The sequence below is a fragment of the Saimiri boliviensis genome, chromosome X (assembly GCF_048565385.1).
Source record: "Saimiri boliviensis isolate mSaiBol1 chromosome X, mSaiBol1.pri, whole genome shotgun sequence".
NCBI classification, from domain to species: Eukaryota; Metazoa; Chordata; class Mammalia; order Primates; family Cebidae; genus Saimiri; species Saimiri boliviensis.
In genome coordinates, this window is record NC_133470.1 from 97,896,307 (window position 1) to 97,910,907 (window position 14,601).

Consider the following 14,601-nt stretch of genomic DNA (forward strand, 5'->3'; position numbering starts at 1 on the left):
GTTCTTCTGACCTTTAAACCTCATCTCCTCTTACTCTCTTACTTTCTTACTATGCTCCAAGTACACTGGATGAAATGAAATGAATAAGGCGAGTGTTACAGGATTCAAAATGAGACTTTTTCTATAGTCCTGGAACTTTGGCTAAAGCTCAAAACTGGGGACAGTGGATGCTAAGTAAATAATAATAATGAAAACTTTCAATAATTCAGCACCAGTCATGTTTCTAAGTGTTTTCATATGGGCTGACTCATTTAAACACTACCCCATGACATAAGTATTGTTATCACTCTCATTTTTTAGAAAAGGAAAGTAAAGTACATAGATGCTAAGTAACTTGCCTGAAGTCACTCAAGTGGTGATTGTAGGGCCCACAAGTTGAATCCAGGTGATCTAATTCTAGAGTCCATGTCCTTCACAGCCACCTTTCAGCTGCTCTTAGCAGTCTCAAGGGATCAGCCAAGGAGCTACCAAATGCCCCTTTTCAGTGCTTGCTAAGAGGTGGCTAAGCTACTCCTTTAGACTCTAACCCCCACCACCCCATCCATCTTAGATAAGCAGAAACATTGAGCTTTTGTCATGGTAGGAGAGTAATTCAAGAAAGGAAATTTGTAGGCCAATGCGGTGGCTCACTCCTGTAATCCCAGAATTTGGGAGGCCGAGGCGGGTGGATCACGAAGTCAAGAGATCACGACCATCCTGGTCAACGTGGTGAAACCCCATCTCTACTAAAAATACAAAAAAGTAGCTGGGCGTGGTGGTGCATGCCTGTAATCCCAGCTACTCAGGAGGCTGAGGCAAAGAAAGGATATTTGTAGTGGGGAGTTATTAACCAGAGACCAGAGAGGGGACATTTTTCTTCCTTTCCTATGGTGGGCAAACGAGTGCTCTCCTCAAGTTCAAGCCAAATTAGATGGAATTGTTGATATGTCCTAGAATGCTAATTACACTGAGCTACTGTATTAGTCAGAGTTCTCTAGAGATGCAGAACTCATGGAATAAATATATAATATATATTATGTGTATTATATATATATATATATATATAGAGAGAGAGAGAGAGAGAGAGAGAGAGAGAGAGAGAGAGACAGACAAAGAGAGAAAGAGAGAGAGAAAGGAGTTTATTAAGTATTAAATCACATCATCACAAGGTTCCCCAATAGGCTTTCTGCAGGCTGAGGAGCAAGGAGAACCAGTACAAGTTCCAAACTGAAGAACTTGGAGTCCAATGTTTGAGGGCAGGAAGCATTCAGTATGGGAGAAAGATGTAGGCTTGGAGGCTAGGCCAATCTCCCTTGTCACATTTTTCTGCCTGCTTATATTCTACCCAAGCTGGCAACTGATTAGATTGTTCCCACCCAGATTAGGGGTGGGTCTGCCTTTCCCAGTCCACCTATTCAAATGTTAATCTCCTTTGGCAACACCCTCATAGACACACCCAGAATCAACACTTTGTATCCTTCAATCCAATCAAGTTGACATTCAGTATTAACCCATCACAAGTCCATCCCTTGCCAACTTGAACCCATTCACGTCTCCTGAGAGTACACATAATCTTCAAATAAAGACAATAATAAAGCCTAACATAATACAACTATCCTTCATATAACTGGAAACACACTAATCCCCAACCCAAATACTATACATTAAGTTAACAATACTTAAATACCCATGTAAAGTCAATAAATCTTATGTCACATGATAAAGGAGAAAGGAAATAAAATGAAGATATTTTCTTAGTACAAGTGTATACATACAAAAACATTTTTTTAACAAAAGGAGGAGGAAATACTTGTGACAATTACAGTCCCCATTTATGCAGCTGGTCACATGGTCATTATGTAGCTGGTCAGCTGGCATTGTTGACTACCTTCTTCTACTTCCCATTCTTAATTCCCTTTGCCTTCAGCAAGCACCTCAGCAGGTCATGTTTTTCCTCCTGATGGAGCGATCTTCATTACTGAAGGGTCTGGGTCATTTGTAATCCTGCCTGTATTAGGCTGTTGTAGTTTCCCATTGACCTTAATCACAGGGCATGGTAATACTATGAGAGGCCCTAATAGATCTCCTATATTCCACGCATATTCTTCCTTCCCTTTACTGTGTAATGGTAGACTGATTTCATCTTGATAGTCCTGTTCAATCACCCCAGCCAACACTGTAACTCCCTTCTTAGCTTGTTGACTTAAAGGTAAGAGGAGCCCAAAATGTCCACATGGCAATCTTAACTTCCAGTTGAATGGAATTTTTGTTGTGTCTCCTGGTAGCAGTGTTCCTCCCTCTGGAAGTAAGACCTCTAGGCCAGCAGAATGTAATGTGGGAACAGAAAGCAAAAATTTTGCTACTGGATCTCTAGGGGTGATGGTGAGTGGTGCCACTTCCACTTCCACCCCTTGATTCCTGGGCCCATGAATCCTGGCTATGGGAGAAATAATACCATATGTTGGACGCTGATTCAGAGAATACATGGTCTTCTGGAGAACTTTGCCCCAGCCCTGCAAAGTATTGTTGCCTAGTTGACATTGTAATTGTGACTTCAAAAAGCCATTCCACAGTTCTGTCAATCCATTCACTTTAGGATAATGGGGAATATGGTAAGACCAGTGAATTACATGAGCATGCGTCCACTGTCACACTTATTTGGCCATAAAGTGAGTGCCTTGGTCAGAGGCAATGCTGTGTGGAATATCATGATGGTGGATAAGGCATTCCATGAGTCCATGAATGGTAGTATTGGTAGAAGCATTGTGTGCAGGATAAACAAACCCATATATGGAATAAGGTCTATTCCAGCGAGGACAAACCTCTACCCTTTCCATGATGAAAGAGGTTCTATATAATCAACCTGCTACCAGATAGCTGGCTGATCACCCCAAGGAATGGTGCCATATCGAGGGCTCAGTGTTGGTTTCTGCTGCTGGCAAATTGGGCACTTAGCAGTGGCCATAGCCAGGTCAGCCTTGTTGAGTGGAAGTTCGTGTTACTGAGCCCATGCATAGCCTCCATCCCTGCCACCATGGCCACTTTGTTTATGGGCCTATTGAGTGATGACAGGGGTGACTGGGGAAAGAGGCTGAGTGGTGTCCACAGAATGGGTCATTCTCTCCACTAGATTATTAAAATTCTCCTCTGTTGACATTACCCATTGGTGAGCACTCACATGGGATACAAGTATTTCACAGTTTTTGACCACTCAGAGTGGTCCATCCACATACTTTTTTCACCGTATTTCTTTGTCACCAATTTTCCATTCATGCTTCTTCCAAGTCCCTGATCATTCAGCCAAACCATTGGCTACAGCCAATGAATCATTATATGATTGCACATCTGGCCATTTTTCCTTCCATGCAAATTGAACAACCAGGTGCACTGCTCCAAGTTCTGCCCACTGGGAAGATTTCCCTTTACTGCTGTCCTTCAGGGATATCCAAGAAAGAGGTTGTAGTGCTGCAGCTGTTCTCTTTCAGGTGGTGCCTGCATATCGTGCAGAACCATCTGTGAACCAGGCCCTCCTCTTCTCTTTTTCTGTCAACTGATCATAAGGAAGTCCCCATGAGGCCATTGGTGCAGGCTGGGGGAGAGAAGGCAGGGTGGCAGGAGTGGAGACTATGGACATTTTAGCCACTTCCTTATGTAACTTACTTGTGCTTTCAGGACCTGCTTGAGGCCAATCACATATATACCACTTCCATTTGATGATGGAATGCTGCTGTGTACGACCCACTTTATGGCTAGATGGGTCAGAAAGCACCTGGTTCATTATAGCCAGTTCAGGTCTCATGGTGACTTGATGACCCATAGTCAAACCTTCAGTTTCCATCAAAGCCCAGGAACAGGCCAAGAGCCATCGCTCAAAAGGAGAGTACTTATCTGCAGAAGATGGCAGGGCCTTGCTCCAAAGTCCTAGAAGACTCTGCTGTGATTCACCTATGGGGCCTGACAAAAGCTCCAAACAACATCCCTATCTACACTGACACCTCAAGCACCATTAGATCTGCTGGGTCATATGGCCCAAATGGCAGAGCAGCTTGCTCAGAAGCCTGAACCTGTTGCAGAGCTTTCTCCTGTTCTAAACCCCACTCAAAACTGGCAGCCTTTCAGGTCCATTGATAAATGGCCTGGAGTAACACACCCAAATGACAAATGTGTTCCCTCCAAAATCCAAATAGGCCCACTAGATGTTGTGACTCTTTTTTGGTTGTAGGAGGGACCAAATGCAGCAATGTTTCCTTCACCTTAGAAGGAATATCTTGACAGGCCCCACACCACTGGACCCCTAGAAATTTTATTTAGGTAGAAGGTCTCTGAATTTTAGTTGGATTTATTTCCCATCCTCTGGCATGCAGATGTCTCACTGATAAGTTCATTGTGTTTGCTACTTATTGCTCACTGAATCCAATCAGCATAATGTCATTAGTGTAATGGACAAATGTGATATCTTGCAGAAGCAAAAGGCGATCAACTTCTCTCTGAATAAAATTATGACACAGAGCTTGAGAATTGATATACTCCTCAGGTAGGACAGAAGAGGTGTATTGCTGGCCTTGCAAGCTGAAGGCAAATTGCTTCTTGTGGGACTTATGGACAGGAATGAAGAAAACGGCATTTGCCAAGTAAATGGCTGCATACCAGGTACCAGGAGGTGTGTTAATTTGCCCAAGAAATGAAACCACATCTGGTACAGCAACTGCAGTAGGAGTCATCAGTTGGTTAAGCTTATGATAATCCACTATCATTCTCTAAAATCCATCTTTCTTCTGCACAGGCCAAATGAAATTGTCAAATGGGGATGTGATGGGAATCACCACCCCTGTGTCTTTCAGGTTCTTCATGGTGGCACTAATCTCCGCAATCCCTCCAGGGATGCGATGTTGTTTTTGATTTACTATTTTTCTAGGTAGAGGCAGCTGTAATGGCTTCCATTTGGCCTTTCTCACCGTAGTAGCCCTAACCCTACCAGTCAGGGAGCCAATGTGGGGGTTCTGCCAGCTGTTAAGTATGTCTATGCTAATTATGCATTCTAGGACTGAGGAAATGACCAAAGGATGAGTCTGGGGACCCACTGGACCCAGTGTAAGTCATAGCTGAGCTAAAACTTTATTAATTACCTGACCTCCATAGTCCCTACTTTAACTGGAGGACCACAATGACATTTTGGGTCTTCTGGAATCAATATCAGCAAAGAGCCAGTATCCAGTAGTCCCCAAAATGTCTGATAATTTCCTTTTCCCCAATGCATAGTTACTGTGGTAAAAGGCCAGAGGTCACTTTGGGGAAGGATGGGAAAAAGATTTACTGCATAAATTGTCGGCAGTGTAGTGGGGTCCTTCCTCAAGGGGACCCAATCTCCTCTTCACTCAAGGGGTTCTGAGACTGTAAACTGGGTCACATCTGGAAATTGATTGAGGGGCCATGATTCTCTGTTTTTATAATTAAAACTAGTCTTTTATCCATTTGACCTAGAAATTTTCTGCTTGTATAAATGAAGTAGGAATGTGGAGGTTTGCTATCAATTTCACTGCTAGGAACACTGTGATTAATTAGCTAATGCCAGAGCTCTACTCAAGACAGACTATTCTGATTGCCGCTTTGCCTCTGCTGTCCTTTACAGTAGCTACAAGCACCTTGCCTTTGACAGTAGAATGCCGCCGCTTGGCACCTGCTACCTCGGGACCCAATTATTCCCATTGTATTTAAATTTTGTAGTTGAGTGACTGTGGTTCCCACTGTTAGATGTGACATACAGAGAAGAGCGATTACAGGGCTCTTCAAAAATGCAGGTGCTGCCCTCACAAATCTATTTCACAAGACATTAGTCAAGGGTGTATCTTGGACCCCTCAGCTGGGATGAATAAGACTAAAGTGACTAATCCACTTCACCATCCCAATCTCTCTAAGCCTTTGGATTCCTTTCTCTGCATTAAATTAAGGGAGATCAGGTATTTTCAGCTCACTCACAGTAGGCCATATTTTAATCCACATTTCAGCAAAGCAACCAAATGAGCTATAAGAACCTTTTTTAACTCCCTGAGCTGCAACATTAAATGCAGAGTCCCTACTTAGAGGGCCCAAATTAATAAATTCAGCCTGATCCAACTCTATGTTTCTTCCACCATTATCCCACATACTTAATATCCATTCTCATGCCTGTTTTCCAGATTTCTGTTTATATAAATTAAAAAACTCAATGAGTTCTTTTTGAGTGTAGTGTACCTTCTCATGGGTTATACTCTCAAACTCACCTCAAGGGGCCCACCTGGTCTTTATTTATAGGTCTAGAAGAAAACGGGTGTTGGGGGTGGCTCCTGAGGAGAATCAACATTATCTTTACTGCAATGGCCTCAAAGGAGGCCATCACTGTTGCCTTAGGCAGCACAGGGTTTATCTCCTCAAAGGTGGAAAGGCTGATGGCAGCATGGTTCAGGGAAGGGATGTTACCATTACTGGAGATGGAGAAGCTGCAGCTTCTGGCAAAAAAAAGTTTCATCAGAGTTTACAAACTCAGTGTCCCCAGCTTCATCAGGGTCCTCCCAGACATCCCCATTCCAAGTTTCAGGGTCCCATTCTTTTCCAATCAATGCCCTCACTTTAACAGTAGACACCTGGCAAGGCTATGCATGCACTTTCATTGCAGGTCAGCCACTCTCATGGTAAGAGCTTCTGTCTGCTTTTCCACAATTTCAGCTCTTTCTCTATAGGAGATAAGACTTTCAATCAGGGCAATCTCAGCAGGGTTGAGGCTCAGTATCTGCTTCTAAAGCTGGGAGATAAAATTCCTGACTTCATCATTTTCTCTCACTTTGTCCACTGAACCTAGGAGTAAACAACCAGCTTCATTATGTTCCTTGGTTCTCCACATGTAGTCAAAGGTATTATATAGAGAGTCATTAAACTCCTTGCCTCTCATGAGCAATGAATCAGGATTGTCAAATGCATTTATTTTGCATAACTCTCTAAACAGTTCACACCAATGACTATCAGTGTTTTCCATACTATTAGAAGTACAGTCCTTTGCATTTTTGGGTCTAATCATATTAAGCAGCCAACTCCATAAACCCCCAAACCAGTGAAAGAACTCCATCCTTAATATTCTGTTCGCCTAAAACCCCTCCTGGTACCAAAATCTGTATTAGTCAGGGTTCTCTAGAGGGATAGAACTAATGGAATATAAATATATATATATATATATATATATATATATATATATATATATATATGTGTGTGTGTGTGTGTGTGTGTGTGTGTGTGTACTCATATATATATATGTATATATATATATATACACACACACACACACACATATATAGGAATTTATTAAGTATTAACTCACATGATCACAAGGTTCCACAGTAGACTTTCTGCAGGCTGAGAAGCATGGAGAACCAGTCTGAGTTCCAAAACTGAAGAACTTGGAGTCCAATGTTCGAGGGCAGGAAGCAACCAACGTGGGAGAAAGATTTAGGCTGGGAGGCTAGGCCAATCTCCCTTTTCACATTTTTCTACTTGCTTATATTCTAGCTGTGCTGGCAGCTGATTAGATTGTGCCCATCCAGATTAAGGGTAGCTCTGCCTTTTCCAGCCCACTGACTCAAATGTTAATCTCCTTTGGCAACACCCTCACAGACACAGCCAGGATCAATACTTTTGTATCCTTCAATCCAATCAAGTTGACACTCAGTATTAACCATCACAGCTCCTTAATAGCCAGGCCTATGTGTTTTTGGCTTTCTGTATCCACAAGTTCTAGCACAGTGCCAGGCACAGGATAGGAGCTCAGTACATAAGCAAAGGTGGCACAGCTGTGCTGGAGCATTTGTATGCAGAGCACTTCCCTCAGCTGGCTGGGGAACAACCACGAAATGAGATGGATGATTTGAGTGTTGAGTTGCTTATGATCTAGTCAGGGAGATGAAAAGCAGAAAGCAATCTCTCTCTCTCTCTCTCTCTCTCTCGTTTCCCCTCTCTCCCCCCCATCACACACACACACACACACACACACACACACACGTACACACCCCAGACAAGAGCAAAAAGATACAGGGAAAAGTTCAGTTGCTAAGTAAGAAAATCAATAGAAATCAGCAAGGAGGTCTTAATAAAGGTTGCAGTTATTATCTTTATTTAGTAGATGTCAAAACAACACTCATTAAAGTGATGAAAGCCATAGATTCATGCCTATAATTCATTCAGACATGCTAGGAAATTTCAGTCAATTCGATTTGCTGGGGCCCGTCTTCCAATTCCTGTGATTGAATGGAGCCCAAAGACTTGGGAAGCATTATTACTGAAAAAATCATAATAATGAAACTTGCTGAAGAATAGTGACTACATCTTACAGTTGCATCTGATTCCATGACATCTGCGGCCATCGACTCAGAAAGCAGTGCCAGATTCTCTTGAGTAATTGTAGCCAAAGTTGTGGAGGCTGGCAGCTGTGGCCTCTGTAGCAGGTACTGAAGGTGGGAAAATAGAGTAGGGAGGTGTGGGGAAGGAATATGCTTTTAGCAAGAACCATAGACAAGGGGGTGAGAGAGGAGTCTACAAATCGATGCAGAGCAGTGCAGACTGTTGGTTATGGGCTAGGGCATTGGAGCCACACTGTTTGGCTTCAAATTCTGGCTCTGCTTAGGAACAATGATGAACTTGTTAATTTTGGCTGTAGCATGTTATTCAACCCTTTTATGACTCTGTTGTTTCATGCATAAAGTGGAACTAATAACAGTGCCTACCTCATCAGATTTTTATTAGTGTTACATGAAATAATTTATGTAAAGTGCTTGGCATGTAGCCAGTGCTTTAATTTATGTAAAGTGCTTGGCATATAGCCAGTGCTTAACAACTATTTGCTATTACTATATCCTACAAGTGTCTTCCACACTGTGGTTGTAACCTATTAATAGATGATAAAAAATATGTTGATGGTCATGAACTGGATATTTTATTAATGAGATAGCAATGAATAAAAAATATGAATGCATTGAATGTTGAAGATAGAAATATTGTTTTTGAAATTTGTTCCATATGTTTGTGTGTGCATGTGTATATTATATATACATATGTATACACATTAACACACATAAATATACACAGATGGGTACACCAGGTATGAAAACACCAAGGTTTTTATACACCAAGTATGAAAACACGCATATTCATACATAAAAATATATAGATGCATTTATACAAGTAAACACAAACCTATGAATATACACACATTTGTAGCATATATGAGATATATATATATATATATATATATACTTGCACACATATTCACAGGCATACAAACACACATACACACAAGGAAACATGCATGCAAACTTACAAGCGCATTTAAATACATGTATATGTATGTACACACATATACACATGCATATATGCATATGTAAACTTGTAATGCACTAACATAAAACACATACAAATACACACACATTAACATATACATACATGTCAAAATATAAATGTATGTATATATGTATATACAAACATACAACAAACACATATGCAGATGCATAGGCATACATTAACAGACACACATGCACATGCATGTTTGTCAACATACAAAGACAAAAATACATGTTCACACAAGTTGATACACATGCTCGTATAAACATATATACACATATATATATATATATATATATACATACACAGATACAGGCACACACCTATACACATACTTACAGAATATACATACATACTCATATATATATGTATAAACATAAACATACATACACATACTCATATGCACATGCAAACACACACACACATACACACACATACGCATTCACAGGATTATTCTGTTTTGCATGAGAACCAGGATCTACATTTCAGGTGGGCCCATGCCTCTGATCTGTGTTCAGAGGATCTACATTTCAGGTGGGCCCATGCCTCTGATCTGTGTTCAGACTAGATCAGTCCTCAAATCCACAGCATACCTAATGGTGAAACACATCTGATCACATCAGGAGAATTTTAAAATCATTATTGGAAGATTTCATTTCTGCTTTTAAACAATTTTTATTCATATTATCTATCAAAGTGAAGATTTGAAAAGAGCTTTGCTTTGAATTCATTTCCAGTCTTACTTTTGAATCTTTTTAAGAAGAAACACAAAGCATCAGAAGCTGTTGCTCTTCATCCAAGAAAGGATAATTTTTGGAATTATTGAGCTTGGCGAATTGCCACTCAGTAAAGACTGGGTAACATCAACAGTTCATGCTTAAATTCTCAGCTTCCGAGAGATGCTGGAATTGGCTCACATCATCAAAGCCTGGCTCCATGGGACTGACAAGTGCTGCTGGGAATTGTTTCATCTGACCTATTTTGGAATGGTTGATCCCTAACTAGAATTCAAGGGGAAAGAGAAAGGGAATTTGTGTGAATTAAACCTATCACAAAGACATATAGGTAGAGAAATCCCAAAGTTTTCCTTTTTACTGACCTGCTGCAGAGGAGCATAGTGACCAGGGAAGCCATGTGTTGAAGATGATAGAGCCATAGGTAAAAGGAGCTTGGATCCCTAATTCTCCATTTAGAAGAGAGCTGTCTGCCTAACAGGAGCATCCATGTGGGCTTCTAAATGAGTGAGAAATAAACTCCTATTGTGTTTGAGCCAGTTATATATATTGGATCTTTTTGTCCTGGAAGTTATCCTACCCTAACTAACACAAGTGTCTTATGTGAGATGCATCTTTCTGGATTTATAATTAGGATTTCAAAGTAATGTGAAGCCATTTAAAACCCTCTCTACTAACTTTGGCCATTAGTACTTGTGCTCTGCAAGTTGGCTGCAGATTTTTAATAAAGGAGAAAAGCAGGTTAATTACTATTGACTTTGAGATAATTTAAACAGTGTGAAACATATAAATATTATTTTGTTTAATAAACAATTATGTAGTACTCTGCTAAGCACCATCATAACTGCTTTATATATATTAATTCATTTGATTGTCTCAACAACCCTATGAGGTGGGCTCTACTATTATCTCCATTTTATTTTAGGAGGAAACTGAGGCACAGAGATGTTAAATAATTTGCCTAATATCACACAGCTTATAAGTGACAGAGTTGGAAAGAAAACTCAGGCAATTTTTCTCCAGAAACCATGCTCTTATCCACCATACTAAGTTGCTTCCCATAAGTGGATTAACTAGGGTTTCTGCTCTACTCCTGGTGAACAGCAGATCTGATTCCTCCCGTCAACCTTAAAAGAGACAGCAGTTTTTCAAGAACTATTCAGAACCATAGTTTTGCTTTCAGCAGAAGATAGCCTCCAATCCCTGAACTCTTTCTGAGTTACAATGTAGAGGACTTCCGCCTACTGCCTCCATGATACCAGTCTGAGTATTCCATGGAGGTTGCATGTGTGTGCGCACATGGAGGGAGGCAGTCAGCCCCACAGAGCTGCTTTACTTGTGATAACTAATAGGATCACAGCACACAGTGGTATGATTGCAAATAGAAAGACTGTTCTGTTGAAACAAATCTGTTTCTTCATGTCAAGACCTACAGGGGGTAAATTTGCATCTAAATTGGCCCTGGTGTATGGATCATGGTTTCTTCTGTAACAAACCCCTGACCATAGCCAGATTACATTAGTCCATGGTCATAGCCTATAAATGCTCAGTAGGGCACAAGTGGCCCCAGGGCTATGAGTTGTAGGCATCTCCCATGTCTGTGGGTGAAAGGAGTGGAGAGAAGTAAATATCCCACTCCACCAATCATCTCTTGTCTTCATTGAAACTGATAGAGGTCAAGTCATTCTCATGCACCCGCTTCCTTATTTCCTGCCTAGAGGAGCCTATGGGAATTCTGTAACTCTTTTCTCTTTCACTTTTTATTCCCAATGGTAGAACTCATCAGTACTCCCAATAATTCTCCCCCTCATCTTTGCCTCCATCACTTCTTTAAAAATCTCAAGAGTACAATGTTTCTATGTTTATTTCTCTAAATATAAAACCATAGGAACCTAGAATACCAGAGCTGAAAGGACTCCTAGAGATGATCTAACCCCTTCATCATATAAATGAGGAAACTGAGGCCTTGGAAAGGGCAATTTATTGCAAGGTTGTTACCCAGAGTTGGAAGTGAGTAAAACTGCTACTGAGGTTTGAATTGTGTCCCAAAGTCAAAACTCTTATGTTAATGAGTCATATCTGCCTGGACAAAATATTGTTGCACTTAGGGGTCAGCTGCCTAGGCAGTGCATTTAGTTGTGTCCAGACTATTGTTTAAGGAGCTACATGATTTGTTATGTGTTCTTAGCTGGTAAGGAAAGTTTGCAACCCAGTGCTAAAAAGCAGAAAAAATAATAGGTACTTTGAATTCCCTCTTCTAGGTCAGCCATTGTGACATGATATGTGCTTACATGCTCAACTTTTGAGGCAACTAAGAATTCATTGCTGCAGTTATATTATTTTATTTTAGTCCTCAGTATAGTCTTCCAAGGTAGGTTTTACTGTATTATTATATAGAGGAGTAAACTGAAGCACAGGTATATTAAATAACTTGTCCAGAGTCACATGACAAGTAGTCGCAGACTCAGGATTCACACCTAGCTTTGTCTAACTTCACAGTTCATGTGTTCAACACTGTTCTATGTGGAGACTGCTTGTCCACAATATAAGACTCTTAGAAAGTCCCAGCAGTTTGCCTAGATTTGCTTCTTCACCAGTCTGATTGTTTTTTTTTGTCCATTTTTGTGGGAAGTCTCAGTAGGTGGCATCTAAGAACTCTTTTGACTGGCAATGAGGCCTTACCATGGACCCCATGAAGTAGTGGAAGGAGTTTGGCTCTCATCTCCACTGCACTCTGGCTTTCACGACCTATTTCCCTGGGTGAAAATTGAGCCATTTTCCCCTGAGTCAACTGATTCTACTCTTGCTAATTGTGTTGTGGACCAAACCACCCATTTGTTCAAATGAATGAAGGTGAAACCAACATTCATCTTGCTATGTCACACCCCTGGAGAAAAGTGAGCAGGCATGTTTGTCAGTAGTATAGTCAAATAATCTCTGACTTGATTAAATAATCTCTGAACTAGTTCCAAGAGAACTTTCTGCTGAACAAGTATATGATTCTGCCCGTGAAGACTGAGAACTCTACACATTTTTGCCAATTGCTACAAAATTTTCAAGCCCAACCTCAAGAATTTCATAATCCTGAAGTCTTTTCTTGATTCACTGCAAGGAAGAAGTAAGTGGCAAAGAAAATTTAGTATACGCTGCCCTACATTCAGAAAAACACAACTGGTCTTAAATATTATGAATCTGTTATTTTTAGAAGCCCTCAAACCTTGCTCACTCTGAGTTTAGAAGGCTGATCCAAATAAATAAATAAATAGCAATGGTTTCTGTTTAAATTAGGTCTTCCTCAGTTTCCATGGCATTCAGTCTGTTAGCATCAATATTCTCACCAGGAACTATGCTCACCCTTCAGGATGGCAACATTTGCTATAAAGTTTATAGGGCATATCATAGCTCAGTGGATTTATTATACTGAAGGAAAAAGAGGATTTATGGACACCTATGCATCTTCCTGGTGTCAGTGTTTAGTTCTAGCCATTACACGACTCTGTGGGTAACTGTGATTTGAGTGAGTTACAGATGATATATTTACAGTAAGTGCTTGATCTCAAGCTTCGTGGTTCTATATCAGTTACTGCAGGTAACACTCATAGGCTAACTCTAAAAGAAAGATATCCAAGGGAAACCATTCCAGTGAAGTCAGTGTGGAAATGACCAGCGTTTGATCAATGTGGAAATCTTCATTCGGCATTTCAAGATGCTTAACTGCAAGACTTAGGAGAATCTTTTTATACATTAGTGGGTCCACACTAAATTTATTTCCACAAGCAAACAGACGGACAGATAAGAAAAGAAACAGTACCTCTGTAAGCTTTCCTTAGAATGGGAAAAAATATGATTTTACTGATGTGTGCAGTTTCAAAAACCTAACAGAAAGGCAGGCGTAGATTTATTAAAATATATATGACTTGTGAAGCAAGATAACATAATAAATTTAGTAGGTAGAAAGGTCTTCATTCTTCTCTGGTTATATCACTTAAAATATTCCATTTACATATGCAAGTCCCACATTTTAGTAATGACTTATTTATTTTTAACTATTTTACTCATAATGTTATCTGAAGTTTTCATAGAATTATTTTTAGGAGCTCAAATTTTTTTGCAGAGATATGGGACCCCCCAAAATAGGATCATATATTTTGAGACTAAACAACTGAGTCTACAGCAATAACAGAAATAATTTTTGCCTACATGATTCTAGAAAAGCCAGGAGTCAAGTCTGTTGAAATAGAAATCTTCAGATACTCTTATTCATTTCCATAGATTTTTTTTTGTATGTCAGAGTTTTTATTACTTTGATTTTCTATGTCATAGATAAGTTTTATCCTGTATATTTGAAGTTTATAACATGATGTTATGAGATACATGTAGATTGTAAAGTGGTTACTATCTCAAAGTTTATTCATAGTGTTTTTTTCTCAGGTGATGTCTTCTCTTAAATCTTATATCTTTAGATTCTTTTTTAAGTTTTTTGTATTTTAGATAGGTCCTGATCCTCAGCTTTCGTTGTCGTTAAAAG

The 14,601-nt window shown here is 40.1% G+C and overlaps 1 pseudogene; it reads right to left on the reverse strand.

Moving 5' to 3' along the window:
- Window positions 1–1,485: 1,485 nt before the first annotated feature.
- On the reverse strand, window positions 1,486–5,236 carry LOC141582724 (uncharacterized; annotated as a pseudogene).
- Window positions 5,237–14,601: the final 9,365 nt, after the last annotated feature.